The following is a 6,847-nucleotide window of genomic DNA, read 5'->3' on the forward strand; positions in this document are numbered from 1 at the left end:
CATAAAGAATAAAAGATTAGAGAGGACAACAGCTTGAACATAACAGCAGATTGAATTTGACTTCCTTTAAAAATGTATTTGTGTTTCCTCTGTGGCTACAATACTTAATTGATGCACAATTGCTCTAACAGTGTTCCTTCATGTTGGTTTACAAAAGAGCTTTGCAGTAATCATAGAACAGAAAATGCAGAGCTACACAATAAGTGTCGTAGCACTTGGGTCAGCCCATTTAATTTCCCTTTCAAATCCAATTGTTCACCTGCTGTGGTTATTAATTACAAGCATACTGTCTATATTTGAATGCACTGTCTGTGTCGTTTTGGCACTGTCTACCTACTGCCTTTGCCATTTCTAATGAGAGTTGCTCCGTCAGAGGATATCCTCAGAATTTAAATTAAGTATAATTTTCCACATACATTTTTTAGTTATTTAAATTACCATATAACTAATTTATAATCACGGCATTGCTACTGGCTAATTGACTTATTTTTATAGTAGCTTGAGGAACAACATATATTGCCAAAGGGAACGTTTTAAATTAGTCAGGTTAGTGAGTTATGTGAGTTGCTTAGTTGTTACGAACAATTAGGGAAGCTTCTGGATTTCAATATGTTTAATGTTTGGATACTCAGATATCTGTTGATAGATTGATGGAAATAATTAATATATAAAAAATAGAACTATTTTTTATTTTAAGCTGGTCAGAATCAGCAAAGACAATCATTAAAAGTCTAGAGATTGATAAAAGTCTTGCATCAAATTGGGAAACATTTAACAAAAACTACTGAAACCTAGTAAGAACAGTGGGAAGTTAACAGCATTCAAGCCAGAGGCTGCACACGTTCCCCCTCCTTCCCCCTACACTTTTGCCTTGTAGGAGGGCTAGTCTAAGGGGCTCAGAAGCCAAGTGATTTGTCCTTTCTCCCCGAGGTCCCTGAAATGGAAGAGCCATTCTGGATGGACTCATCAACCATTGAATAGGGGCATATCCTGTTTTTCACAGCTAAAAGGGGAAAGAATAATATTTTCCACAAACGGTGCAGGGACAATCGGAACTCCACAGGCAAAAGAATAAAGCTGGGCCCCAATTTCATATCACACACAAAAATTAACTTCAAATGGATCATAGAATGAAATCAAAGAGCTAAACCTAAAACTATAAAACCCTTAAAAGAAAGGATGGGAGTAAATCTTTATAACTTTGAGTTAGACAATGTTTTCTTAGATACAACACCAAAAGCACAAGTTACAAAAGAAAAAAAGACAGATAAATTGGACTTCATAAAAATTTTAAAAATTTGTGCTAAAAGTAATACAATCAAGAAGGTAAAAATGTGAAACACAGAATGTGAGAAAACATTTCCAAATCAAGTATGTTTTGAGAGAACTGTATAAGGAATATAGAAAAAACTCTTAAAATTCAATAATAAAAGAATAACCCAATTTATAAATGGGCAAAGAATGCAAATAGACATTTATCCAAGAAGATATGCACGTGTACAATAAGCATATGAAAAGTTGTATATCATTAGTCATTAAGGAATGAAAATCAAAACCACAATGAGACATCAATTCATACCCACGAAGATTTCTATAGTAAGATAGACGGTAACCAATGTTAGAGTTATGAGATACGAGTGTGTCCCTCCCAAATTTGTATATTGGAGCCCTACCCCCCAGTATCTCCGACTGTGACTTATTTGGAGGTAGGGCCTATAAAGAGTTAATTAAGTTAAAATGTGGCTGTTAGGGTGGTCCCCTAATCCAATTTGACTGGTGTTCTTATAAGAAAAGGAGATTAGGAGACAGATAGCGCAGACTGAGGGACACCAGGTGCATGTATATAGAGAGGGACAACCATGTGAAGAGGCAACAGGAGGGCGGCCATCAACAAGCCAAGAAGAGAGGCCTCGGAGGAAATCAACCCTGCTGGCACTTTGATCCTGGAAAGAGAAAATAAACTTCTGCTATTTAAGCCACCCAGTCTGTGGTACTTTTTTAATGAAAGCCTTGACAAACTATTATAGTTGGCAAGGATGTGGAGAACTCTCATACACGGCTGGAGTGAATGTACAATGGTGCAGCCAGTTTGGAAAAAATTACAGAACTTCCTCAAATTGTTAAATATAGTGTTATCATCTGATCCACAATTCTATTCCTAGATATGTAACCAACGAGTGAAAACATATGTCCACGCACAAACATGGACACCAGTGTTCACAGCAGCCTTATTCAAAATAGCCAAAAGTAGAAACAATCCAAGTATTCATCAACTGAATGAGGAAACAAAGTGTAGTATGTTCATATCAGGGAATATTATTCAGGAATAAAATAAATGAAGTGCTGATGCATTCAATAACATGGATGAACCTCAAAAACGTTATGCTAAGTGAAAGAAGCCAGTCATAGAATACCACATGTAGTATGAATCCATTTTATGTATTTCTAGAATACATAAAGCTGTAGAGACAGAAATTAGATTAGTGATTGCAGAGGGGTAGAATAGTGGCTGGGAATGAAGAATGATTACTAACAGGTACAGAGTTTTTTTGAGGTAGCGGATAATGAATATATTCTAAAATTACATGGTGATGATGGTTATACAACTCTGTCAATTACTAAAAAATATTGAATTGTACACTTTAAAAGGGTACTTTTATGTTATGATAATTATATCTCAATAAAGTAGTTGAAAATTATAAGAATATTTGTCAAAGTTTTGTTAAATGTCTAAAAGAGCAGTAACCATGTTTCAGATGTTGACAAAACTTTATTTTCTCTTAATCAGTGGAAAATTATTGGTATAAGTTCTGAAACAAGAAGAAAACAGAGAGAGATGAGACCAAGACTTGAGACTAAGAGGCTGAGCTTTTACATACCTCATGATTAAGAAGAGAAAACGCATGTCATGGCCTGCAAAGCAAATGGAGAAAAGGAAACATTTCTTGATGTTGGTGGAAACCACACGGCTACACCGTACATGAAAAGCTGTACTGAAAACGGACTAGCTCTCAAAGGGACTAAAATTCTTGCTGAAATCATGTCAATCCTTGATAAGATTAAAAGGATTTTGGAATTCTGTGATCTTAGCATATCCATCTTGTAGAACAAATTTCAATCCTCTCGAGTGAGATTTCACCATTTGGAACATTAAATTGTAGGTAATTTGTCATATACAGTGTATTGACCAAAAGGAAAGAATATACAATAGCAACAATCGAAAGAGATTCAGACAATGTAGTTATCAAGCAGAGATTTGAAATAACTATCCTTTTTATGTTCATTTACCTAAAAGACAAGATAGACATTTTTAGCATAAAATTGAGATACTATAAAATAAGAAAAATAAACTGTAAAAGTCATGTGTTAAACTCAGTGGATGACTTGAACAGTATTTTAGTCATAGCTTATGAGAAAATTAGTGATCTGGATGGTATCAGAAGAAAATGCCTGGGCAGAGAAAAAAATGGAACATATACAAAAGAGCATAAAAGTTTTTTGCGATATGAGGAAACATTACAATATACATTTATTTACATTTCCAGAAGAAAGGGGGAAAAAGGAGGGGGTGGCTGGAAAATATAGAGAGATCATGGCTGCAAATTTTACAAAATGAATGTCATCAAACTCCACTTTTAAAAGTACCAGGAGCTCTAAAGTTTATATCTAGCTCCTAGAGGAGAAAAAAATATCTATATGTATAATCTTCAAAGAACTGACAACAGATGACTTGTCAATAGAAACAATGAAGTCCAGGGAAAAAACAAAATGTTTTCTTAAGCAAAAAAATATAATTGCCAACCTAGGAAGAAATAAGGACTTTTTCTAGCAAACAAAACTAAATTAATTTGTCACCATTAGAATCGTGTTCAAGAAAATACCAAAAAATGATCTTGGAGGGAGGAAAAGAATATCAGAAGGAAGCTCAGGAATGAAGAAAATAAGACTAATGGAAGGGCAAAATATGTGAGCAATTTAAATGTGTATTAATTCTATAAACCAATAATGATGCTTTTTGATGTCTAAAATATAGTATAAGACTTGGACATAAAGCAGAGTGCTGTAACTAGAATTTATATGTGCTGAGGTCTTTCACTATAGGGGAATTTGTGAAAGAATAATTTATATTAGCAAGAATGCATTATGTAAATTACTCAGTACCCTCGAAAAATAGCAAAAGTAGGTATAACTAAAAGAATAGTAAACTGGACCGGCCCCGTGGCTTGGCAGTTAAGTGCGCACGCTCCGCTACTGGCGGCCCAGGTTCGGATCCTGGGCGCACAACGATGTACCGCTTCTCCGGCCATGCTGAGGGGGCGTCCCACATACAGCAACTAGAAGGATGTGCAACTATGACATGCAACTATCTACTGGGGCTTTGAGGGAAAAAAAAGGAGGAGGATTGGCAGTAGATGTTAGCTCAGATCCGGTCTTCCTCAGCAAAAAGAGGAGGATTAGCATGGATGTTAGCTCAGGGCTGATCTTCCTCACAAAAAAAAAAAAAAAGAATAGTAAACAAATAAAATGAAGGGGAAGATTTAATAATATAAAATAACAAATCCAATGAAGGCAAGAAAATAGAACTAAAGGACAACAAAGTAGCTGGGATATATAGAAAGCAAATAGTAATATGGAAGAAAAATTCAAATGTATATTGTATACATAGATTAGATGCTCCAAATAAAGGATGAAGGTATTCAGACTGGCTTAAAAATAAAGTTACACTTAAAAAAAATATGTTAAATATAACATATTTAGAAAAGTTCATAAGTATAGAAAGATTTACAGTAAATTTTATACAAGAAGGTATATTTCATAATTATAAAGAAATCAATCCACCAGAAATATGTAATATTTCTAAATTTATGTCCATACAATAATACAGTCTAATTCACATAAAGCAAGATTTGACAGAACTAAAAGGTCAAAGAGACAATTGTAGGGGAAGATTTTTAATACAGCCCTATAGATATCTAATAAAAGAAGACATTAGTGTATATATATATATACTAATATATGTATGTATATACACCTTATGTATTATGTACATATATACATATACGTAAAACAATGCATTCAAAACTAAAGAATGAGCTTTCTTTTTTGATGCACATAAAACATATACAAATGTAAAATGACTATATGCTAGGCCACAAAGCAAGTTGCACCAATTTCAGATGATTATAATCATAACGTATATGCTGTCTGAGTACATTTTTTAATAACTCCTGGGGCTTCTAGAAGACAATAAAAGAGAATAACTTCAAGAATTCTGCATAGGCAAAGATTTCTTAAACAGGAAACAAAAAATAATAAATGAAAGGAAAAATGATTTAATTAGAGAGCATTTAAGAAATCATCTTCTTAGAAATAAACCATTAAGAAATAACGATCATAAGGATCATAGAGCTAATGAATTGAAACGCTTCAAATGTGTTTTAAAAATCTCAGATCCAGGCAGCCTTCTGGGAGCCAAGACTTCCGGTGGTTACTGATCCCAGGGCTGACCACCAGCCTCTCACAGAGGTATCTTATGTTGGCTTGCCTACCATTGCTCTGTGTAACACAGACTCTCCTCTGAGCTATGTGGACATTGCTATCCTATGCAACAACAAGCTAACAACTTTATGATCTGAACTAGAGCTTGAGAATGAGTGCTCTAGAAATAGCTGGACATTTCCTCTGCACCTTGTTAGAGCTTGGAATTGAGGTCGCTGGTTGGCCGATGAACTCACAAGTATAGGTAGTGTGCTACATGAGGGGCAAGTTTTTCACTAATACCACAAGGGTCCCTGGCCCAATGAGTGGAGTTTGATAGTAATTCTTGCTACAAGCATAAAAAATAAAAATGCTAATTAGACATTATTGAAGAAGGTTACTGAACTACCGAACTAGATCAATATTTTGAAAACAGGAAGATCGAAGAGTTAAGTATTCTTCTTGCTTTTTCTGTACAAAAAATACCATTGTGTAATGAAAGAGTAAATGACAGTGTTTCCCTTTATAAAATTATTTCAACTAACAAGTGAAGGCATGAGAGAATTAGAAAATCACCATTTTGTAATTCCCAGTAAAAATAGCGGACCTAGGTGTTGGCCATTAAAAATCACTAACATGGGGCCGGCCCGGTGGCGCAAGCGGTTAAGTGCGTTTGGCACACTAACATAACAAAAAGAGAGATAAGCATACTTTTATCCCTTTAAACACTGCTTGACCTGTAAAGTACAATATTTGATATATCATATTTTTATTTTGATATATCATATTTTCATAATGTTCAAAGTACCATTACTTGTAGTCAACTGAAAGCAATTCAGATGTTCATCAACAGTAGAAGGAATACACATATTCTATTATATTCATATAATAGTATATTATTCAAAAATACACATGAATAACCCATAATTAATGATGATATTGAGAAATAAAAACCAAATGCAAAATAATACATATGTGTAATTCCACTCATATAAAGCTCAAAAAAACAAAAAGACAGAGAATAATCTGCAGGATAATGGTGACCTTTGTGGTGAAATGGAGAACAGTGATTGGTCAAGTGTAGGAGTAAAATGAACGATTGCACCTTGTCGTAATCCATAGTTTATTTTTAATTTGTACAATTTTCTTAAAGTGTTTTGTGCTTCAATAAAAACTACAAAATGAATAATTCCTTCTATTATATTAATTTTCATTCATGCACATTATCTGCTTTGGTTTTGAGTTTACACAATCTTATTTGCATTTCATTTTTTTATTTTAACATATCCAATTCTTTTCACTAACAGAATTTAACTTCATATGTAATCCGTATTTTAACTATTTGACAATAATTTGTGGGATTATTATC

The 6,847-nt window shown here is 33.8% G+C and overlaps 1 non-coding gene across 1 annotated transcript; it reads left to right on the plus strand.

The window, feature by feature from the left end:
* The first annotated feature begins 5,681 nt into the window (after nt 1-5,681).
* LOC131411091 (small nucleolar RNA SNORA62/SNORA6 family) lies at nt 5,682-5,835 on the plus strand. The gene has a single exon (XR_009221485.1). It is a non-coding gene; the product is annotated as a small nucleolar RNA SNORA62/SNORA6 family (small nucleolar RNA).
* Nucleotides 5,836-6,847: the final 1,012 nt, after the last annotated feature.

This window comes from Diceros bicornis, chromosome 10 (assembly GCF_020826845.1).
Source record: "Diceros bicornis minor isolate mBicDic1 chromosome 10, mDicBic1.mat.cur, whole genome shotgun sequence".
NCBI lineage: Eukaryota > Metazoa > Chordata > Mammalia > Perissodactyla > Rhinocerotidae > Diceros > Diceros bicornis.